The 25,370-nt window shown below is 40.6% G+C and overlaps 1 long non-coding RNA gene across 43 annotated transcripts in view; it reads right to left on the bottom strand.

Annotated features, from left to right (window-relative positions):
• Window positions 1–25,370, bottom strand: part of LOC102158088 (NHL repeat-containing protein 3) — a 186,937-nt gene that overhangs the window by 107,236 nt on the left and 54,331 nt on the right. Inside the window, exon 9 of one of the 43 annotated variants that reach the window (XR_014819266.1) lies at window positions 3,777–4,908. The exons of the other annotated variants lie outside the window; for them this stretch is intronic. This is a non-coding gene — a long non-coding RNA (NHL repeat-containing protein 3). Of the gene's footprint in view, window positions 1–3,776; window positions 4,909–25,370 lie in introns of those variants that run through there. 43 annotated transcript variants of the gene reach the window in all.

Raw genomic sequence — 25,370 nt, 5'->3', positions numbered from 1 at the left:
CTTAAAACCCCTCAGGCACACAGCTGCCTCTAATCCCATCCAGAGACTAAGCCCCACCCACCAGAGGGATTAGAATCGGCTCCACCTACCAGGGGGCAGGCATCAGCCCCTCCCATCAGGAAGCCTACAACAAGCCTCCCATACCGACTTCAGCCACAAGGGGGGCAGACACCAGAAGTAAGAGAGGCTACAGCTCTATTATCTATAAAAAGGTCACCACACCAAAAACCTATAAAAATGAAAAGACAGAGAACTATAACTCAGATGAGGGAGAAAGGAAAAACCCCAGAAAATCAGCGAAGTGATGAGGAGATTCTCAGCATCCAGGAAAAAGAATGTAGACTGTAGATGCTGAAGATGATGCAAGACACTGGAAATAAACTGGAGGCAAAGATGGATAACTTACAGGAAACACTGAGCAAAGAGATACAAGATATAAAACTTAAACAAGAAGAGATGTAAAATAAAATCACTGAAATAAAAAACTCACTAGAGGCACCTCACAGCAGAATACAGGAGGCAGAAGAATGAATAAGCAAGGTGGAGGTCAGATTAGTGGAAATTATGGATGCAGAACAGAAAAGAGAAAAAGGATTGAAAAAAAATGAAGAGAGTCTCAGGGGACTCTGGGACAATGTTAAACGCACCAAAATCCGTATTATAGGGGTGCCAGAAGGAGAAGAGAGAGAGAAGGGGACGGAAAAAATATTCCAAGAGATAATAGCCGAAAATTTCCCTAACATGGGAAAGGAACCACTCACTCGAATCCAGGAGGCACAACGAGTACCATAAAATAAACCCAAGGAGGAATACACTGAGACACATATTAATCAAACTGACCAAAATTAAAGACAAAGAGAAAATCTTGAAAGCAGCTAGGGAAAAGAAACAAGTAACATACAAGGGAACCCCAATAAGGTTATCAGCAGATTTTTCAGCAGAAACTCTGCAGGCCAGAAGGGAGTGGCATGATATACTTAACGTGATGAAAGGAAAAAACCTCCAACCAAGAATACTCTACCCAGCAAGGCTCTCATTCAGATTTGAAGGAGAAATAAAAACCTTCTCAGATAAGCAAAAGCTGAGAGAATTCAGCAACACTAAACCAGCCCTACCACAAATACTAAAGGAACTTCTCTAGGCAGAAAAGAAAAGATCAGCAACAGGAAACAAAAATTCCACAAATGACAAGACTCACCAGTAAAGGTATATATACAGTAAAGATACGAAATCATCCATGCACAGTTATACCATCAAAATCAGAAATCATGAGAAGAGGTGGGTACAAATGCAGGACACCAGAGATGAACTTGCAATTAAGAGAACAACAACTTAAAACAATCTCATATACATATAGACTCTTACATCAAAACTTCGGAATAACTGCAAACCAAAAATCTACAATTGATACACAAACAAGGAATCTCTGGAGAAGAAATATATCTCATAGTAAATAAGTGCATAATCCACCATGAAGGGGGTCATTTGACATCATTCTTGGAATGCTGAAGTCTTCTTAGATCTGAGTCTGATTTCCTCTCCATCAAAGAATTTATGATAATTATAATTAAAGAATGCAACTGTACAATTAAATAATACAGTTCTACTACTGTATTATTAATAACCATTTCTCTCCATGGTACAATGTAAAGTCTATAATGTCTTGTTTATCACATCACCTAGAATGGTGTAATGCCTTTATTGAAGAATCAATGAGATGGAACAAATTGTGAGGACATATTTATATAGTTATACTGTTTTTTAACCAACTTATGCATTTTATATTTTACTTATTTTCAGAGGGTGTATTATTTTTGTTATGCTTACCAGTTAAGTTATTCTTTTTACTATGCTATATAAAATATTTAATGGTATATAAGGCTTTCTTCTTTATAAATTTTAGTTGCATAATATAACAATTTAATATAATGCTAATTTTTAAAGAAAAATTGAAATGTAATAGATAAAACTAAGTAGTAAAGATGAAAGCCATAAAATTGGGATAAAGCATAGAATAAATTTCCTATTTGTCTCAGCATATTTTCCATTCCACTTCTCTAGTGGGAGTCACATAATCTGTTTCTTAAGATCCATGTTATAGTAATCTGTGTGAATGTAATTGTGTGTAAATGTATGTATTTCATTCTGTAAAAAAAAAAAAAGAAAAAAAAAAGAAAGAAAGGAAAGCCCTTTTCCATCTCACGATTCCAGCAAGTATCTTTTTGAAAGGATAGGGGAACTTTCCTCTCATGTTAACAAATGTCATTACTACACTTCTAAAGGAAAATCCTTAACCAACTTTCCACCACGGGATTGTCTTCTTCCAGTACACAGCTGTAACATTATAAACAAATGCAAGCTAGCTATTGTCCAAATCCTGTGTCTAATTTCAGAAATTTCCTGTGCAAACAGCTGTTCTTTTTTTTATCCTTGGGCCAAGTATCAATAACACAGGGACAAGATCATTTGTTAACCATGTGCTCCTTAAATTCTACCAGGAAAAATCCTCAGTCCATATTTTGTTAAATCAAACAAAATTAGAACATAAAGTGATTTCACTTCTAGAATTAACATAATTACATTAATGGCAGGACTTTCGAATCTACTTCACTTAACAAAGAATTCATATTAATTAATCCATTAACATAATTACATCAATGGCAGGACTTCAGAATCTACTTAACAAAGAATTCATATTAATTAACACATCAATGCCTAAAATTCGCAAGTGTTTTAAAATTCTGCTTGTTTCACACACAAATTCCAATTCAATTAGTTACTAATTCTATTCAAATTCTGTGACCTTAATTATTGGATTTAAGTCTGTGGTGCTAATTGTTGAAATAGGGTACCTGTTCTTTTAGTAAAGGTAGTATCAGTCTTGGATTTTCCCAAAAAAAATAAATAAATAAATTAGCAGACATTAGATTTTCAACAAGAAGCCACCAGATTCACTAAGGCCCAGTGACTCTCCTAATAAACCATTATTTTAAAAAATTTTTGAGTTATTCGAAAAAGACATCAGATGACATGAACGAAACTAAGGTGCCTGATTCAGGGTTGATTATTGGCTAGAAAGTTCTAACTAATAAAAGAGAATATTAATATAACCACGGCATAAGGGTCTCCAAACTCTAAACAGGATACATCTTGAGAGCTTGATGTCAGTTTAATAAAATTAGCAACTAAGAAACTAACTAAAAATCATCCTGTGAAATGATTCCTAAGTGTAATGCTGATGAAAGTGGGCATTTCTTAAATCATAAATTGCAACAATATGAAGTACTGGTGCCATGAGGCTGCTGTCTATCACTCTGGAATCTAGAAAAATGCAATGCCAGAAGAAGGCAGGTTTAACATTTCTCCTGCTCCAACTAAGAGACAGGTGCCTATAGCATATGGAAGATTTGAGCGCTCGGGTCATTAACAAGGCAGGCGAGATGTATTTTCTTGGGTTCTATAACAGTTGAGGTAAAAAATTTCATAAGAATGCAAGCTTCTCCTTACTCTTCCCCCCTTAGATATTAAATTATTTTGAGGTGTTTCTTGGTGACAGAGTTGGAAAAGGGCTAAATGGGGCAGGCAGGATAGAAGAAGGGGCAGGAAAGAAGAGGTGGAGGAAAAGGAGAGGAAGCCTGAATACGAGCTTGAGCATGAATATATTCTGTGCTAATCTGCGTGGGAAAAGACTCTGAAAGAAAAGGGATATGTGTGCATACGTATAACTAAATCGCTTTGTCATACAGCAGAAATTATCGCAATCTTATAATTAAATATACTGCAATAAAACTTTTTTAATAAAGAGAAAAACATGAAAAATAAATAAAACCATGCAAAAAATAACTCAAGTAGTACACTGAAGGCCTCCGTATTTCACTCTCTATAAATTTTACCTTAATAATAGAAAAAATGCTTCTCATCTTTAAAAGCAATAGCCCAAATTGTGAATGAACAAATTTTGATTTAGATTTATGACTCTAAGGCTAGGAATTTGAATCAGTCCCTTAGAACTTAATTACACCTAAAAGAATTCATAGAGTTTAAGTTTCTGAATATGCAGTGTAGGATTTGACCAAAATTCATCCTAACTCCACCTGCTGGCTCACCTAGACCCCTCACAATTCCAATCTCCTAAATTATAAATCTGCATAATGGTCAGAGGGTTGACGTATTTTTAAGCCCAGATTTACTCCACGCTTATCAGTTGCATAGAAACAGGGCAAAATTGATAAATCGAACACTAGCTGGTAGCTTTGTGCTATCCATTCTGCTTTCAAATTCTATTAAACAACTTAATTGCTCACCCATAGCTTGATTTCTTTTACAATAGGTCATGTGCTAGAAAAACTCCAGGGTAATTTGCATATGCTTCAGATTTATCATGTAATCATGTAAACCACTTTGGAGCTAATTTACTGATCTCATACGCCTTCCAAGAGGAATAAAGCAGATTCACCTCTGCATGGTGCCTTCAAAAGCAAATATTTTTAGAAGAGTATCTGAAGTGAACAGGAATACAACAATATCCTACGGAGCAGCATTTTTCATGGGTTTTTCACTACAAGTGCCACGGTTGTTAATACTCGCTAATGACCAAAGGGTGCCATGGTCAAAGAAGTTTGGCTATGCCATGCTGAGTCAAATTTAAACTGAGTTCTTTTTGGTGGGACCTATCAGTCTTTAATATGCCAATTCATTATGAATAAGGAGCTACGGTGTAGAGCCATTTCCCAGTCCCATCTGACCTTGAAGGTGGATACATGGTGAAAGTGTTCTCTTGCATGCATTTGGAATATTGCTATAAAAAGAGAGCAACATGGAATTCCCCTGTGGTACAGCAGGTTAAGGATCTGACATGGTCACTGCAGTAGCTTCGGTCACTGCTGTGACGTGGGTTCAATCCCTGGCCTATGGACAAAAGGGGAAAAAAAAGAAAGAGAGAGAGAGAGAGAGAGAATGAGAGCAACAGAAATCAGGATGACGTCCTGGTAGGCACCTGGGTATCTGCTAGCACCTTGAGACTGACTAGATAATAATAGTAGGTGTTGGTATAATCTAGCTTTAAAGATAGAAGCAGGAAATGATCAAACAGCACTATCTCTGAACTGCTGTCACTAGTGCAACTTTAATGTGCTATCAGGAGGTGTCATGGAGCTCTGCAAGGAGACTCACTTTCAGCTACGGCTCTAGGCTTAACGTCTTTTTCCTCCAAAGAGGTTTGGAAACGTCTCTGCACTTCCACCTTGTGTGTCAAATTCTGATCTCCACAGAGGAAGCAGCTGTGTCCATCCAGCTGTGTCCAACCGCAGGTGGGGTGAGAGTCAGCCACACATTGTGTAAACAGGAAGAAAAGTCAGATGATGGCAATTTATTAAGATTCAGTGATCAGTGTCTACATGCAACATCTGCAATACAAAGGGCAGGCACTTTCTAGAATGAATTCAGTGCTCTGAAGCAAGAAGAAGATGCCCCCCCAACAGATGGCTCAGGGGGCCATTTGGGAGACTCCTGACTCCTGGTCACTTTACTTCAGGGTTATCCAGTTTCTTAGCAATGAGGAACTGGACGTAGGTTCCATAATCCATTATACATCCTTTTCAGTTTACTACAGGGAATAACCTTACTTGAGTGGTTACTATGTGTTCAGTATTATTTCACCAGATTCTCAGAGTTGCTGTAGAGGAAACTGAGGCACCAGATGTAAGACAGCATGTCCACGGGGGCATGCTGAGCCGTACAGACAAGTCTAGCTGCCACCAGAGCCTGTACCCTTCTGCACATGCCACCCCCCCTCCTTTTGCGATATATACAATTCTCCACAGAACCCTGCTTTATTTTTCCTGTCATCAGCATCTACTCTTTTGTCAGCTTTTATAATTCTTGAGATTCACGCACAGGATCCTGCATTGGTTGTCATCTTCCTAACTATGTGGGGAAGAACCTTGTTTTGTCCTAATAGGCTTAATCCCATCTGGATGCACTTAGTAGGGTGAGCTGATGTCCGGTTTCCCCAGGACAGTCTTGGTTTATACATTATTCTTATTTTCACTTTAAAATTATGCTAGATTGGATCGTAAAATACATGATGACACAAGATGCATTTTGCATCATGAAAATACTCTTTGCCAAGACGTTTTAAAAATACGTGAGTGGGAGTTCCCACTGTGGTACAAAGGGATCTATATGGCATCTCTGCGGCACCAGGATGCAGCTTTGATCACTGGCCCGGCATAGTGGGTTAGGGATCTGGCACTGCCACAGCACAGGTCACAACTGTGGCTCAGATCTGATCCCTGGCCCAGGAACTCCATATGCTGTGGGGTGGCCAAAAAAGAAAAAAATGCATTCATATATATGAATGGATATTAGAATATTCCAGCAGGAGAAGATGAGGCAAGAGAAGGCTTAATCCAGGCCTTTGATTTCAGTCTACTTGGCAAATATGGATAATTGAAACATGGATACTCAAAGGAAGACTATCCATATTTACTAGGTATACTCTCAGGTTAAAGACTTTACTTTTGAGAAAAATGTACAAATATCTCACATTAATATCACGTACAATGCTGGAGTTCCCCAGTGGCTGAGTGGGTTAAGGATCTAGTGTTGTCACTGCTGTGGTTTGGGTTTGATCCCTGGCCTGAGAACTTCCACATGCCACAGGTGCAGCCAAAAAAAGAGAGAGAGAGATACAAATACACAGAAAAAAACATATACATAATGTATGAAGCAATTTCAGATACAAATGGAGACTTTTTTTTTTTTTGTCTTTTTGCCATTTCTTGGGTGCTCCCGCAGCATATGGAGGTTCCCAGGCTAGGGGTCTAATCAGAGCTGTAGCCGCTGGCCTACACCACAGCTACAGCAACGTGGGATCCGAGCCGCGTCTGCAACCTACACCACAGCTCACGGCAACGCCGGATCCTTAACCCACTGAGCAAGGCCAGGGATAGAACCCGCAACCTCATGGTTCCTAGTCGGATTCATTAACCACTGAGCCACGAAGGGAACTCCTGAAGACCATTTTTAAAGGAACTATTTTATAACATCAGTTTTCTGGTTAAATATATAATCACATATATAAAATCACGTGTTATAAAGAAATATAAAATAGAACAAACAACTCATAATGGAAACAAAAGACTAAAGCAATTCCTGCTTGTCGTCACTTTTGAAAAGCATCAACAGTCATCACTTGGTATCCAAGGGGAATTGGTTCTAGTTACCCACCCCACTGCATCACGAGATACAAAATCTGCAAATGCCTCAGGTCTCTTACACATCATGGCTCTATTACAGTTGGCCTCCATAATCCCTGGTTCTGCATTTGCAAATTTGATCACAGTTTGTTGAATCTCAGAAGCAGAAGCTGGGGATATGGGCCCAGTGTATTGAAACCATATCCATATCACTTAGTTTTTACATTTTCATATAGAAATAATTATATGCTGTCCTTTTTGTTCCAGATTCATGAGGAAGAAAAGAGAGGTGGGAAAGAGAGTAACATGCTGAACAGAATGCCTTTCCAAGACTGAATATTGACTATTTAGGACAAAGGCTCAGAGTTCTTAATATGGCCTGCAGGGCATGGTGCCCTCTGCCCCCTTCTGATCTCTCTAGACTCAGCTTGCCCCAGGTCGCTGCTCACTTTCTGAGTTCTAACCTCACTGACCTTCTTTCACTGTCTCAAAGCGACCCTGTTCCTTCTCACCACAGGGCTTTTAGTCAAGTTGTTCCTTTTCTGCTTCACTCAGTTAGCTCCTACTGGAATCATCCACAACGCACTGTCCACGAACCACTGCAGTGGGCGGGGGTACTGTTCCGCAGTACCCCCTCCTCATTTCTAAGAGAAGAGTATCCACTGATGTTGAGCTGGGTATTGATTTTCTTTGGCCAATGGCATGAAAGTAGAGAACACAGAGGAATTCTGAAAAGCATCTATACAATCAGTTCTTCTTCTTGTGCCTCTGCCCTTGCCATGAAAGGGACACTCCTGGGTTTCCTGCTGGATCCAAAAGGAGGATGAAAGGTCGTCAGCAGAGCCACACCCCCCCAAACCCATCTTAGATCAGCCAACCCCAGCTGGGCTATAGAACCAAAGAAATGGTGATCGTTCATTGGTGCTGAGATGTCCTTTCTTATTTGCTATCAGAAATGGCAAACTGATAGAGCCATGTATTGCTCCTTTGTAGTATTTGCAATGACTTTAATTTTACATTTGGGGGGTGTTACAGGGTTAAAATATCTTTCTATCACTCCACCACCTGCTTTCCATTGCTACTTGTTTCCATGCGGTAACCAAGATGCTACATCACACCCAGCACAGGGTCTCACATACAGCAGGCACTCAACAGATAATTCCTTAAAACATAAAGGAATTAAAGGCCCCTCCATGAGCATATATATGAATAATGGAAGGAATGAAATGGGAAGATTAAATTTTCTAATTTATATTGGTCAAATAGTAACCAACGAGACTTTTGCAATCTTCTTTAAAAAATGAATTCCCTCTCTGGAATTTGTTATTGGACTCTTCTGTCACCTGCATGCCAAAGTCGAGAACAAAGGCTGTAAATAATTTGTGTGTTTACAACAGGAATCGGGACTACTGATGAAAAAAGTCAACTCTCAAATGAGGAGAAGGAGAGATTGATTTTTCTCTCACATTCATCACCCAAACAAATCCATTTCGTCCTCCTACATCTCTGTCTCTTCTCCCCCCAGAGGGCAGAATGAAAAGAAAGGGAAGGAAGAATGGCTTCCACAGGAGTCTGGCTAGACCTGCACCAGGGTGAACTGTCATTGATAAGGAAACCTACCAAGGATCAGCACTGGTTTTTTGAAGACAACAGAAAGACAGTTTTCAGGGCAACGCTATTCAACACTGAGATTCTATGTCAGATAATAGCCTTTCTTGCCAATAATTTGTTTAAACAAAGATATTTCTAAGATGTTATAGAATGTTTCTTTTTTTTTTTTTCTTTTTTGGCTGTGCCAGCAGCATGTGAACAATCCAGGCCAGGGTTCAAACCCAAGCCACAAAAATGACAATGCTGAGTCCTCAACTGCTAGGCCACCAGGAAACTCCTTACAGAATGCTTCATTTTTTTTTTTTTGTCTTTTCTAGGGCCGTTCCCGCGGCACATGGAGGTTCCCAGAGCAGGGGTCTAATCAGAGCTGTAGCTGTTGGCTTACACCAGAGCCACAGCAACGCCATATCTGAGCCGCGTCTGCGACCTACCCCACAGCTCATGGCAATGCCGGATCCTTAACCCACTGAGCAAGACCAGGGATCAAACCCGCAACCTCATGGTTCCTAGTCGGATTCGTTAACCACTGAGCCACGACAGGAACTCCTAGGATGCTTCTTGACTAAAAACCCAAATTCTGATGTTCTTCTCCCCCAATCCAAGCTTACTAAAAAGAAGTATGTAGTCTGATTTCACGCAGGACTCTACATATGGTGATGATGACAGCTGTGCTCTGCCTGCTGCCCAGGCTGCTGTAAGACCTCCACGTGCCACACCATCTAATTTCTCAGGTCATGTTCTCTGTGTCTCTTGTGGTCACAGTTAACACTGAAAGTTCCAAAGCAAAGTCACCTGCTAAGCACAGGTGCACACAAATTCCATGCCTCTGGAAGCAGACACTATTCTTGGACACTGGACATCTGCAACAACCACAAGATGCCCAAGCACTCCTCCAAGGGAAAAGAGAGGGGAGTGGAGGTGGGACAGCTTAGCGGGACAGTGTGTCCAGGGTCTGGGTGAGTGATCAGCCCCACAGTTCTTCTTCAAGTCCTCATTCATGCATCTATTCCCCAATATGTACTGAGAATCACCTCTGAGCCAGGCATGGCTCTGAGTACTGGGGATAGAAAGATAGACTGGACATCATATTGATACTGGTGGAAGAATTTATGTCGGGTTGGGAAGATATTATTGATATTTTTGTTTGGATAGTGTAGGTGGTAAATCTTCCCATTCAAACCTCAAAATAATAACTTGCTAAGGATAATGGTTAAAGATTAAATTATATAATGTACATGAATACCTCTATTTATTTTTTATGGCTATACCCACAGCATATAGGAAGTTCCCAGGTCAGGAATTGAATCCGAGCCACAGCTGTGGCAAGGCCAAATCCTTTAACCCAGTGCGCCAGGCCGGCACTGAACCCGCACCTCTGCAGCAACCTGAGCCACTGCAGTTGGATTCTTAACCCACAGGACCATAACAGGAACTCCGCAAACACCTTTTTAAAAGATCAAAATACTGCTACTCCATAGAAAAGAGTTGGATCCTAGAGCTTAAAAATAACTAATGATCATCTAATTAAAGACATGATGGATTTTTTTCTTCTTCCTCAATAGTTTTTTAAATGAATTTTTTCTGATAGTTCAGAGGAAAATTTTCTCCAGAGGTTTGCATTTTTTTCTAAAGCTTCATATCTTAAGTTATCAGTCTTATTTTAAGGTCAAAACAACTTATATATAATTCATCTTTACATTTCTAGAGTAATGAAAATGACTTTTGATTTCCAAAGAGTAGGACGAAAACAAAGTAAGCCTGGCACAGATTTTAAAACACCCATGCCCTTTAATCTTCCTGGAAATTTTCTCTTAGTCAATCCCCCCTTTTATTAAAAATGAGAGTAAGGCAAAGAAAGCTTTTGGTTTAGGGCAGAATTGGGGTGTAAACATGGCTTTCCCAAATCCCAATTCAGAGTTCTTTTTTGTGCCATCATTTTCTGTAAGTTATTGATTATCACTCCTATTGTTTTTCTGACCCTTCAGCACTGAGTTGTGTGTTTGGAAGTGACTTTCAGGATGGCCTCATCTATTTTGGCTGAGCCCACAGCCAGGGCTGCCCCTTTTGTCAGCAGAGACACCCATTTCAAGGCAATAAGCCACCTCCCCTTTTTTTTATTTAACTAACTCTTTATGTCCAGAATTGTCACACCCATCAAAGAAATCCAAGAAAATCCACATACTGCTCTTCTTAGCTTTCATCCTCGAGCATGCCATTCCCTCCGCAGAATCCTTTGTGACTCTCTGTTCCCTCAAGTTAAAACCCTGATCTTCTTAGACAGCCCTGAAAAGCCTCACATGCTTGGCTGCTGCTCTGTTACAGCCTCTTCTCGACTCCAAGCCTGCAGTAGGCTACTGCCCCACAGGCCCAAGGCCAAATCTCCTATCCTGCTCATGGCCTTTGAACATCAGACCTCAGTGCCTAAGTAGCCTTCTCCACTATTTGATCACTTTGGATAATGACCACCTGTCTTTCAAGTGTGGACTTAAACGTCTCCTCCTCCAGAAAGCTTGCCCTGACCACCCTCGAACTGGGTCAGCTTCACTTCCAATGGGGCACAACTCCCGACATTGTGGTTACTCTTACCGAGTCCTGACCACAGTGTATGCAATGTCTTGTTTCTTTCTCTGTCTTCTTCAGTAGAAGCAAAGCTGAGACTTCCCTAAAGAAGAAGAAATCCTGGAGGGAGTTTCCAGACCCAGGTTCCATCCTTGGCCTTCCTCAGTGGGTTAAGGATCCAGCGTTGCATGAGCTGTGGTGTAGGTTGCAGATGCGGCTCGGATCTGGTGTTGCTGTGGCTGTGGTGTAGGCTGGCAGCTACAGCTCCGATTAGACCCCTAGCCTGGGTCTAACTTCCATATGTATCAGATGTGGCCCCCAAAACACGCGCATACACACACGCACACAAAGAGGAAGAAGAAGAAATCCCACCTGTGGGCTGCACCTTCAGCAGTCCTGATGCCTGAGATTCTCAGCCTGCCATACCTGACAGCCTGCCCTGGGTTCAGACCTGCCCAGCTCCACCCAAAATCGCCCCAAGTTAACTCCGTGCAATAAATCTCTCTATATACATCAAAGATACATACGTGTGTGTATGTGTATATATATCTCCTAATGGTTCTGCTTCCTTGGTTGAACCCTGAGTGACACCAGAAGTTAATTATATGGGGACAAGCCATCGATCATTTTTCAAGTAAGAGTAACCTTGTTTCAGGAACCACAATAATAAACTCATTTTTAAATTCCGTGTAACGAATGACCTTAATAATGCCCAAGCATCTCTAAGACCATAAGCTGTCTGATTTCTCTGCAGCATAACTCTAAGATCTCCAGCCCATTATATTTCTCTTGCTGAGCAGCACATGCGACACACCTAATAAACAATCATAAAGAAAAAATGGCTTGTCCCAGAAGAAAATGTTGGTGCAGATTTTTAAAAAATTAATTGCAAAAAAGAGGAACAAAATAAACTTGAAATAAAATCTTGTGTCATCAGTGTTAGAAGTTGGCCCTTAGGGGTAAAAGTATGTGTGCAAACTCGCAGCCCAGAGAGCGCAGGTTCAGGGGTCGCAGTGCATGCGGGACAGAAACTCTAGCCCTGCAGGGATGGCGAGCTTCAGCTTCCTTCTCATCTTTGCGGAGAAGTGTGAATTATCACACTGAGGAGCTTTGTGAGCCGGGGCAGGTCTGCAGATCACAGGAGAAGTTTGATCAAGGAAAAAGATCACTCTCTGGAGGTAAACCTTAAAATCCAAATTGCTGGCTTTGAGACAGATGAACTGGCTGATTATGATTTAGCTGCTATCAGTCACTCTGATATTCTTGCAGTAATGAGCAGAGAAAAGCACCTCTCTTAGGGAAATCATTTTTCTGCTATTTTTCTGTTTCATCCCAAGCCCAGGTTTTTCCACTGGTGGTCTCCTGGGAGAGGGATATGGATTAGAAGATGGATCACAGGAAGAATGAAAATGGACTGGCTTCAAGGACGTACAAAAGATAGTCTGACAGGGGCAACAGTCTGGGGTTGAATCAGTCTGAGGCTTGGACAAGTTAGTCTTGCTGGGAATTTGGCAAAACTCCAACAACCAACTGAATAGGGAAAATATAGTTATGCTGATGGGCTGGGTTTTGGTCATTTCTCCTTGAGTTGAGATGTCGCTATATTATAATAATAATGAGGGATTTGAGGGGAACCCCTCACTCTTCCAGACCTCTCTTTTGCATTGCTTGCCTCATGAAATAATTTTACCTCTGCTTCAGAGTGTTATGAAAACATTGCCCCAGGGTGTGGACTGTTGCTCATGAAAATCTTTAAAGAAGAATGTATTTGTATTCATCAAAATGAATACATACAGTTTCATTTCACCCATGTAAACTGGCTAATATAAAGACAGGGAGAAAGAGTCTGAGAAAAATAGAGTGAAAAACTACATGTATAATTTTAAGCTGAAATGGTTCCTTTAAAAATTATAGAAATTTCTCTATCAAGAAAAAGGCAGCCCCATGTCCCAAGAAGGCTGAAAATCTGCTCAGAGATGAGAATTACAGGATCCCACCAAAGACAGTCTGGGAGCTGGGGTTGGCTGTTCAGGCAACTGGGTGGATCACAACATTCTTCAGGACCAAGCCCAGCTGAGTGCACCAAATCCAGAGTAACCCACCCCAAATTAAGGCAATTTTATGGCCCCTTTTCCACCTCAGAATTCTTTACAATGACTTCTACAGTCTTTCAATTACCTGAAGCTCAGAACATTGCTAATCTGCCAAGCGACACACAGCTTTTAAATTCTTTTCATCTGTTAATTACATGGGCCATGTTAGGACTCTCCAGAGAAACAGAACTGACAGGAGATAGTTAAACAGGTAACATAGATAGGTAGGTAGAGACAGAGAGAGATTTAAAGGAATTGGCTCATGCAGTTCTGGAGGCTGGCAAGTCCCACATTTGGAGGGCAGGTTGGTGGACTGGAAATTCCTGCCAGTGTTGGTGCTGTATTTCTCCCCCTGCTTTCCAAGCGTTATTGAGATACAATTGGCACATAGCACTGTGTCGGTTTAAGGTACACAGCATGTCAATCTGATACACTTACATATTGCAAAATGATTACTACCCTCGCATACGCTGATACCTCCACCCCATCACACCTCCACCCCACCACATGAGTACCGTTTTGTGAATGTGTGTGTGCTGAGAACATGTAAGATCTACTCTCTTAGCAATGTTCCAGTATAATACATAGTAATGTTATCTCTAGTCTAACCAGGCTGTGCATCAGATTCCCAAACTTGTTAATCTTACAACTGGAAGTCCATACACTTTGACCAACATCTCCCCACTTCCTCCACCCCTCAGCCTCTGGTAGCAACCACTCTATTCCCTGTTTCTCTGAGTTTGACTATTTTCGATTCCACAGCTAAGTGACATAATACAGTGTTTATCTTTTTCTACCTTGTTTCACTTTTGATGCCACCGTGTTGAGTCTGAAGGCTGTCTGGAGGCAGAATTCCTTCCTTCTCAAAGACCCACAATCTTTTTTCTTAAGACTCTCAACTGGTTGGATGAGACCCATTCACATTATGGAGGGAAATCTCCTTTAACCAAAGTCTGCTGATTCTTAATCACATCTAAAAACTACTTTCACAGCAACATCTTGGCTGATGTTTGACCAAACGACTGGGCACCACATCCTACCCATTTGACACATTAAAACTAACCATCACGGAAGCAAAATATCTCTAGGGGAAATAGTAAATTAGAATTTTAAAATTCACTTGGGGGTGTTAAATTCAAGTTCAAAGTGCTTGTAGGATGGAGGAAACAATTTTAGCTTGGTAACTGGATAATGCCTGTCCTAGCGCATTTTATTTACTCTCTGGCTGTGTGATTTTGGACAGGCACTTGACATCTCTGAGCCTCATCTCTGTCATCTGTAAAATGAGTAGGCTGGACTCTGTGTATTAGTTTATTCATTTTTCTTTCCTTGATTCAACAGAGAACATGAGGATCTCTAAGAGAGGCCCACCTGGATCAATGTTCAATATTAGAAGTTTCCTAGAGGAATTTTTATCAAGTTCAAGATTGTGACAAGTAACAACAACAGCTTCACAGCTGTTCTGCATTTTCTTTCATTTTCCTTCCAGTGTGAGGCAGCTTCTGTTCCAAGACCTTTCTGCATGAAAAGCTGGAGGCTAGGATTTAATATTGATTTTTGTTAAGTATGGCTCTTGCTTGAATGTGATGGGTCCTTTGGTCTAATTAATGACAAGGCATAGCCATATGGTTTAATGAAAAATATCATTAAAATAATAAAAACGTAGGTGACTTCCTGGCCTTCGGATATCATTGTAGGAAAGAAATATATTTTATAGCAATTTAAAGCCACGGAAGGGCCTAAAAAGACATTTAAAAGTATACGGCTTCATCAATATATTATATTATATTTAAGTCTATTAAATACGATAATGAACTAAACCTCTGAAATAGAGTCAGGCTTGGTTAAAATGAGAAGATGAACTTGGCTCTCATCTTCTACCCAGATGACTGGAGAGGGTTGCAGAGAGGAGAGGAGTATGAGGTAGGAAGGAGGAATGACCAGCAATCCCATTGCAGGAAAGGAGCAGGAAAGGGGTGGGGCCCCTAATCCGCAGCCTTCCCTATGCCCCGTATCCTCAGATAGTGCCAATGAAATGGGTACCAACTCACCAACACTGACCAGAATTGTGGCTGCTGTCCTGGAATTCCCAGCCATTTCAGGACCTAGAAAATCTTCGTCTATATTAAAGCCTGAGTGAAAAACCACCACCCAGAGCCCCAGCTGCTGTCAGGATAGGGGCTGATTTGGAACCTGGAGTTGGACCCCTGGGAATTCTGCATTGAGGTGGTTAAATTAATGAAGTGTTAGGAAGCAGATACGCAGGAGAGTACGTAACAGGCAGGTAACTCAATAGAGGGATGAAAAGGAAAACTTCCTTACAGAATATAAATGAAGGTATGATTATTTATTATTATTTTTAATGTCTAAGAATCCCAGTCTCTGGAAAAACAGGCTAAAGTGCTAAACATCATGTCAAAAATACAAGACAAACGTTTAAAGAGCCTTGTATTTTTAGTCATTATCCTTTTATAATGCCTCAAAAAAAAAAAGAAAAAAGAAAAGTTTAAAAGGTGACTAATCTGGACAACGCTTACATTGGTTTGAAGCCAAACCAAACAGACCTGAGATGCTTATAATCAGGTGTCAGGAATCAGGCAGAGAGACTGCCTCCTTCAAGTGCATGTTTAGTCTGCAGATGCCAGGGAACCAAGGGGACAGAACATCACAAGTTGATATTTCTACTGCAAAGTTATTGATGGATGAGGAGATAGAATAATAGAATGTCAGAGCTGGAAGGGATCCCAAGAATATGAATGACTTGGCCAACTTTAAAATTCTCTTATATGTTTTTTGAGCTTCCTGACCAGGATGTTCCACCCCATGGTTATCTCTTACCAGCACACTGGAGACCACAGCCCTGAGATGCAGGAGGAGCAAGGCAATCAAGGGTACAAAGGAGACTGCAATGCACATGGGTGGGTCTTGAAAGTGCTCACTGCCACTTGGCATGAAGGACCATAAGACTGTAACTGGGCTGACCTGTGGTCATGGAACTATAGGTGACTTTTCTGTTGATCTGTTTTCTATATCGCCTAAGTTTTCTACAATGACAATATCATAATGATAACAGCTGAAGTTTATCAAGATTTCTTTTTTTCTTTTTTTTTTTTTTTTTTTTTTTAGGGGCTGCACTCGAGGCATATGGAGGTTCTCAGGCTAGGGGTCTAATCGGAGCTACAGCTCCCGGCCACAGCCACAGCCACAGCCACGCCAGATCTGCGACCTACACCACAGCTCACGGCAATGCCGGATCCTTAACACACTGAGCAAGGCCAGGGATCAAACCCATAATCTAGTTCCTAGTTGGGATTCGTTTCTGCTGCACCACGATGGGAACTTCAAGTTTATTAAGAATTCATAGTGAGCCAATACTATGTTGTTCATTTAATCCTCAAAATAGCCATATAAAATGAGATGATGTTATTATCCCAATTTAACAGACAGATCTTGCTGAAAGTTAAGAGGAAAGCCTCATACTATAGGACTCTTGAACAGTAAAACTTGGATTTGAATCCACAGCTGTATTTAAGCTTGAACCACAACTACTATGTATTAGTCTAAAAAAAATTAATTAAAAAATATTTGGCATTATATTTTTTGGCGAATAAAATTTACTTTAAGCAAAATTATTTGTGGCACAGATTTGGTCTCATTCAGCAGAATGACATCATAAGTTGTCACCACATCAGGCAAAATGTTAGAGCTATGCAAATGCAGTTGTTTAATCTTTTAAAGATGGAAGAGTTATGTGATCCTAAAAATGAAGGAGAAATGTGTAAAAGTCCTGTTTGAAGCTGTCACCATAGAGACAACACATCTGCATCTTAGGATCCCATCAAATTCAAAAGGCTTTAGATTTAGACAGAAAATACCTATACGTATGGTAAATAGAGAAGTGTGAAATGGAATCAAGTAGTCTGACTCGGAGGGAGTTAAATTCTGAGTTGACTGAGAGTAGCTAATGTGAGCAACAGCAGTCTCACCACCACTACTATCATTTTACATCTTTTTTTTCTTTTTTTCTTTTTAAGGGCAACACCTGCAGCACATGAAGTTCCCAGGCTAGGGGTTGAATTGGAGTTGCAGCTGCTGGCCTACACCACAGCCACAGAGACATGGGATCCGAGCCACATCTGCGACCTACACCATAGCTCACACAATGCTGGATCCTTAACCCACTGAGCAAGGCCAGGGATCGAACCCTCATCCTCATGGATACCAGTCAGGTTCGTTAACCACTGAGCCACGACAGGAACTCCATCAAGTAAAATTCTTGAGTATCATAAATGAGATGAATTTTTATGTACCTATATTTTAAACTACAAAATTGCTAAGTCTGAAATCTAAATATTTGTTCAGTTCCTTGATAACTATTGTAGAATCCCTCTTAAAGAAGTTATACCAATTTGCTACTGCAACAGTATAGCACAAGTGCCCACCTCACGATACCCTTACCAATACTGGTATAACAGACCTGTGACAGTTTGATGCCAAAAACGGTAACTTATTTAAATTTACATTTCTTTGATTTTAAAGGGTTGGATATTTTTCATATGTTTATTGGTCATTGGTACTTCTTATTTTGAGACATGTTCATATACTTTTCCCATTAATGTTTCAGGGCCACAATTTGTTTTTTTTAGGACTGCAACTAATAACAATATTCGTTTTTTTGTGTATAAATGGATGTATTTAGATCCAGAGGAAAAAAAGACTCAGAAAAATAATAAGCTACTGAGATTACAGTGGTGGCTAAAGAGATTCTTAACCTCGTCGGAAAGTTTTTAATTACCTATGTATTTAACTGATTAAAAAATTGATTTTTTAAAAAAGAATATTCTGGTTCGTTGTATGACTTCAGCTGCTGATTTTGCTTCTGTAAGATGTGAGCAGCTCTTGGCTCTTGGATGGCAGTCACTGCAAGGTTCAGCAACCTTCCCTTCGTGTAACTGCAGTGCTGTAGCTCAGGGAGGTCCACTCGGATGAAAGCTGTGGGTCATCCACAAGATTTGTGGTACCTGCCTATAGAGCAGAACTGATGGGAGATTCTGCAGCTTGGATAGCTCAGAAATCCCATCATGGGGGTGGGGAATGCAAGGAGCAGAGACCACTGCATGCGGTCCCACCACTGACCACCTCTACTTTAGATACTTCGATTTTACAATCGTGCTATAATATTTTATTTTATTTTGGGGGGGCGGGTAACAGAGAACAAGACAGCTTTATTGCTTTGCCAGGCAAAGGGGGCCACAGCAGGCTAAGGCCTTAAAGACTCTGCCCCTTGTGCTATCATATTTTAAATGAGCCCGGGGGCAGAGAGAATAGGGTGAAACACAGCAAATCAATTAGCACTCAGGCAAATTTTAAAACAAGAAGCCCATTGAATGTGATCTAAAACAAAATAGGAAATACATGCAAGGGCCCATAGCTATTTAATGATATTTATAGTTAACGGTCACTTGATTTCAGTAAACTGTTGTCTACTTTGTGTAAGTGATTTTGAGATAGTCTCTCCTAGTGAGTCAGTCTCTCCCTGAAACCAGAGACAACATTATTTTGTTAAATGATGACAGTTGCTAAATTGTTTCTGTCAGTTAATGTGCTATTAGCTTAGCCACTTCACAAGGGTGTTCTTTCTGAGATGAAGAGGGCGTATTTTACATGGGGATAGTCTTTTTAATCACTTCAAGGCAAACGTCTCTGCTCAACCATGTAGGTGATAAGGAGACATCTGGAGACGCAGGTCCTAACTTTATGCATCTTGAGAGGCTGCCAAGGGACGGCGACCTTGAAAAGCCAGGTAAGAAGCTAACGTGTTTTTAAACACCTAAGGGACAGGAAGAGAAGGGTGAGATACAGCGCATTTAGCAGAGAGGGCAAATTTTCCTAGGCTTTAACTGCAGCAAATGCCCTGTGGTCAGTTTGAAATGACTATTATTACGAAGATCAGCACAGGCTCCACCCCTTTGCTATAGTAATCCTTCGATTTCAGTCCCACCCCTGAGAGGGCAGACTCACCAAATTTTAGCTTTCCACTCCATCGTCATCAAAATAATAGCTGCAATCTTACTAAGCACTTAATAAGAGCTCAAAATCAGTAGGTATTATAATTGTTATTCTTATGTTTCGGGCACTGGTACTTTTGTTAAGACACTTTACAGATGACAGAACTGAGCTCATAGTTGTGAAGTGACCTGCTGAATGTCAGGTGGCTGCAGGTGGCGAGGCTGAGATCAGAGCAGAGTTCTGCCAGAGAACAGAGGCCAGATGCTCAGGGGAGACGCTGTGTTACCCGCTTGCCCTGTGACCTGCTCCTCATGACTGTCCATCCACGGGACCACATCCCTGCTCTGCTACAGGAGGCAGCATGGTGGATGCCCTAAGGGTCTTTGTCCAAATCCTCAGAATCTGTGAATTTACTATGTTACATGGTAAAGGGGAATTAAGGTTGCAGATGGAAATAAAGTACAGAGATTATCCTGGATGATAATGTGATCACAAGTGAGAGGGAGGCAGACAGTGTGATGAAGCAGCAGCTTAGAGCGATTCGATGTGAGAAAATGCAACTGGCCATTGCTGCCTTTGAAGAAAGAAAGAGAGAGAGAGAGAGACCACAAGCCAAGGAGAAAAGGCAGCCTCTAGAAACTGGAAATGGCAAAGGAGGGGCTTCTTTCTGTGAAGGTTAATTTTATGGTCCATGTAACTGGGCCATAGGGTGCCTAGATTGAACATTATCCTGGAAACCGGATATTCATGGGAATTGAGGAGACTCTTGAGAAAAGATCTTAAAATAGTATCAATGGTTGAGTATTAGCATCTACAGAAATGCCTAACACGAAAGAAGGAACCAGCAAGGAGAGTTCCCATCATGACTCAGTGGCAATGAACCCAACTAGTATCCATGAGGATGTGGATTTCATCCCTGACCTCGCTCGGTGGGTTGAGGACCCAGCATTGCCGTGAGCTGTGGTGCAGGTCGCAGACATGGCTCAGATCTGGCGTTGCTGTGGCTGTGGTGTAGCTGTAGCTCTGATTCAACTCCTAACCTGGGAACTTCCATATGCCTTAGGTGCGGCCCTAAAAAAGGGAAGAAAGAAAGAAAGAACAAACAAACAAGTTAACCATAAGAAAAGACAGGTTCATCTGACAGAAAATTCAACCCACAGGAGGAGAGAACTTGGTTCTGAGTCCAACTAACCACAGAAGAAGGTAATGAGAGAGAAGTGGTTCCAGGTCCCTTATAAAATGAACATCTGATCTGACCACTCTAAAGGGGTGTGCATGCCCTCTAGAGGTAAGAAAGAGGAAAAAGAACATTTATGAAATGCCAGAAGAATACTAAGGCATCAGAAAAGCCATGTACCATATGTACTGCTATGAAGGCAGCACATATGAAAGGTAATTAGGTACCTCTTTTAAGTGAAACCATTAAAAATGGAAAGGCCATTCTTAGACCTTGGGCCATGAAAGAAAGAAAGGAAAGAGAAAGCAAGCAAGCAAGCAAGCAAGCAGAAAGAAAGAGGCAGAGGGTGCAAACTGACCCAGGAGCAGCAGATGGAATTCCTAGTTCCATTGCATGTGGTTTATCCTCAGTCATTTAACACTCAAGGACTCTAGCTTTAAAGGGTTCTTTCTCTAACTGAAGTTAATGACAACCTTCTGTTGTATCCTGGTGACTTTTTTAAGTATGTGGGGTGGGGGGGGGGGAGTTAAACCTTCCACAGGTCTTACTGGACTTATTCCAATGGAATTACTGGGAATCTGGACTCCCTCCCCTGTTTCTCTTTGAAATGTTTACCACATCAATATTCTTGGGCTTCTTCCACAGCCTATTTAACAGAAAACACATTTTCATCCGTGCTTTTAGTCTTTTCCACACTGGCATCCTTTGGATCTTAAAAAGGAACAGTGTTGGGCTAATTAATTACTTTGCAAGCGCTCAGAAATCAGCCTTCTTTTTTGTTATTACTGTCAGTGGATGTCTGAATTCTCTTAACATATTAAATATTTCTTAGATGAGTAAATATTCCTAGAATGAATAGCTTTTTGGAATCCAAACTTTTCTGGGGAGATAAACTTTCACAGAGCAACTTGTGCTTTTTAATCCCTAAATAATTAAAACGAGATAATCTCATGCCCACTCGTTTTCCGCATTTGGATCTCAGCTCCAGTAGAAGTGTCCGTAGCCAGACAGAAGTCTCAGTCTGCCTGGGAGGTGCCCCAGTGAATCTGCCACATTTTCCCCACCCTCTCTGAGACCACAGCCCCACCTCCACATTCCTCATTCTCAACAGATGATCCCTCCTCCTTCTAAATAATTGAGAACATTTATCAGGACCCGCAGCATCTCCACCTGAAAGTTTATGGGCATCTTCACTTGCCTTTTCTTGTTTGTTCTTCTTTCCGAGGAGAACACTGTTTTTCTCCTTAACACACCCAAGTTCTTAGCTGTTCCTTGGTCTCATGCACTGCTTCCCACTCCAGTGTACTACTCTATTTATGAAATCTTCACGGCATTCTCCTTTGCTCCCGTTCCACTCCTCCTCCTCTTTGGCCATAAGTATACTCATATTGCCCCTATCATTAAAAACAGCAACTTTGCTCTCTACTGTGTAAGAACACAGCTGGAAGGTGACCATCCACAAGCCAGGGCTAGAGTTCTCACCAGAACTGCTGGCAGGCTCATGTCAGATGTCCACCCTCTAGGACTAAGTACAGAAGAATTCTTCTTCTCAGATGGAGCCGCAGAAATGGATGTGGCCCAGCTGGTGGAGAAGGAAGACCCTGAGCTCACCTCCTCTCACGAGCACACCAAAACTGTAACTATTTCCAGAGTAACTATCATGAGAATGAAAAGCTTTTCCACAATCCAACTGGTAAAGAAGGAACCACAATGTCAAGGGTGGGAGGGGCAGAGATGAGCGAGAGCGAAGGACCACACTCCTGGATCGGCAACCCCCACACAGGAGGATCTGGGGTTCTCCCCAAGGAGCAAGGGGTTTGAACCTCACATAAGACTTTCCAGCCTGAGGGTCCTTCAGGCACCCGGGGTGTTCAGCTTTGAAGGCAGTGGGGCTCCCCTAAGGGTTGGCTAGAGGGCTGTAGGAGAGACCGACTCTGCTCTTAAAAAGCACTTGCAAACCTCACCTGCTCCAAGACCTAACACAGAGGCAGTAATGTGAAAGATGCCTGGGTTAGCACCTTTGTTGATCTTGGAGAAGCAGGAAGCAACTGAGCCTCCTTCTGGCAACGAAGACATTGGCGGCAGCCATTTGGGGAGCTCATTCTACCCCAAGAACACTGGTGCTGGCAAGTGCCATTTCTGCGTCATCCCACCAGCCTCTAGTATTGGAGGCTATAAGATTTGGTAAGAGAAGCCTCTCATTTTTCTTTTTTTTTTTTCTTTTTAGGTCTGCACATGTGGCATATGGAAGTTCCCAGGCTAGGGGTCGAATTGGAGCCATGTCTGTGACCTATACCACAGCTCAGAGCAACACTCTTAACCCGCTGAGCTCCTTAACCCACTGAGCGAGGCCAGGGATCAAACCCGCGTCCTCATGGATACTATTCAGGTGCGTTACTGCTGAGCCACAACAGGAACTCCAAGATTTTCTAACTTTTTAGTCTTTTCAAAGAATTGGCTTTTATATTATTGACTATGTCTGCATATTCTTTTTAATTATTTTCTAGTCCAATCTTTATTATTTCCTTTCTTCTTTTTGGTATTTACTCTGTAGTCTTCTGCTCTCACTTGTAGAGTTGAATATTCAGCTTGTTCTTATGTAAATTTTCTTGGTTTTTTAATACATGCATTTAAAGTTGTAAATTTTCTCTGCACACTGCTTGCCTATATATATATATATATATATATATATATATATATATATATATATGTATATATATCCTACCAGTTTTTAAAACTTTCTTTGGAAATGATTTTTAAGAAATTGACATCTTCCACTATGATTCACCCTTTAGCATTTTTATTGCTGATACTGAATCTAATTGCATTGTGGTCAAAAACCTGTTTTATAGGTTATCACCTTGTTGGAACTTTACAGCCTAGAAAGTGGTCAATTCTCATAAGCGTTCCAGAGTGTTTGAAAAGGGTTTATGTTCTCTACTTCCTAGTTCAGAATTTTATAGGCAATTTTGGTATTTGTTCTATTTAAATCTCTTGTGTCTTTACCAAATTTCTGTTCTCGATCTCAATTTTTTTTTTAATTTGGTCTTTTTATGGCTGCACCTGCAGCATATGGAGGTTCCCAGGCTAGGGGTCAAATCAGAGCTATAGCTGCCGGCCTACACCACAGCTCACAGCAACTCGGGATCCTTAACCCATTGAGTAAGGCCAGGGATCGAATCCAAATCCTCCTGGATACTAGTCAGGTTCTTTAACTGATGAGCCATGACAGGAACTCCACTGATCTCAACCTTTGAGAGAAATGTGTTAGAATTCTCCCATCTATCTATGGATTTGACACTCATTTCTGTCTCATTTTGCTTTGTGCATCTAAGTTTATGACAACTGCATATTTTGGTGAATCATTCTTTTTATCATTAGCAGTGTCTTTCCTTAACCCTACTGATAATTTTGTGTTTAAAGCACCTTTTCCTGATAGTATTGTTTATAGCTTTATTTGGCTATTTTCCTAATATATTTTTTTACACAGCTTTATTATCCACTTTTCTGCTTTACTTTTTCTTAAGCTTGATTATTTAAAAGTAGCATTGAGCTGGATTTAAAAAATATCATCTAATAAGAATATATCTTTTTCTACAGGCTTACTATTATGAAAATTTTCAAACAAAAACAAAAGAAGTAAAATAAGTCTCTTTAAATCCATTATTTAGACTCACTATTTATGGATGTGGTTTGCCACATTGTTTTATCAATCTTTTTTTTGCACAAGTATTTTTAAGTACATCTCACAGCTAGCTAATGAGGACTTTTTCAAACATAACCATCATGCCATCATAAAATTTGCAAAAAATTGAACAATAATTTCTTAACAAGATTTAATAACAACTCTATGTTAAAAATTCCCCAATTGTCATAAAAAATTTTTTTGCAGTTGGTCTGTTCACCTCAGAATCCAAAGTGGCTTCATTTGTTGCATTTGTTGTTGCTTTTAAAGTCTATTTTATTTTACAACTATAATAAAATAAAATATCTGGACGATACGAGATCAAAGCATGTTTTTTTGTTTGTATAGTTTTTAAGATCTGAGTGATTTGACGATGTTTACTTGCTGATGAGAAAAAGCCAGTGAGCTTAGAATGTCAGAGAGCTAGAGATTGAAGATTTAAGATACAAAAAAAAAAAAAAAAGGCTAATTGTAAGATGGTTGGGGAGAGGGGGTCCAGAGCTCAGACAGGGGATCAGCCTTAGACAATGGAGGATCACCTCACCTCCAGCTAGATGCAAGCCACTTTGCAGATATGGTGCAGGGAAGCAAAGGAAGTTCCCATTCACTGATGCCTATTTTTTCTGTAAAGCAGAGAGCAAAAGCATTTGCTGGAAATTAGGGAAAATAATTAATTTCCTAGGCTGCCTGGAAGTTCTTAATTTATATTTCTATGGAACATATGTCATACCCTTAGGACCTCCCCAGGAACTGTTAGTAATTAAGGTTTTTTAATAGGCCAACTGTAAGTGCTGCTTTTCATCATTTATTTCCTAATTTATGCTGCTCTCCAGCAAGAAAAACTGTCATGTTATTTGGCAAAGCTAGATGCCCATCTTTCTCCTCACAACTGTTTATTATTATGAGGCTTCTAAATTCTTTACCATCAGGGATTCCTTTTAAAATGTTTTCCCACTAGTCCTTACGTACTTGAAAGATACTGTCTAGCAAACAAACAACGTTTAAAAAGTAATACATACATTTCTCTTTTTAATTAA

The sequence above is a fragment of the Sus scrofa genome, chromosome 11 (assembly GCF_054392235.1).
Source record: "Sus scrofa isolate SSC_HxYL_T2T_F1_AM1 chromosome 11, Sscrofa_HxYL_maternal_Yorkshire_Landrace_v2.0, whole genome shotgun sequence".
Lineage (NCBI taxonomy): Eukaryota > Metazoa > Chordata > Mammalia > Artiodactyla > Suidae > Sus > Sus scrofa.
This window is presented reverse-complemented; position numbering and strand designations above follow the sequence as displayed.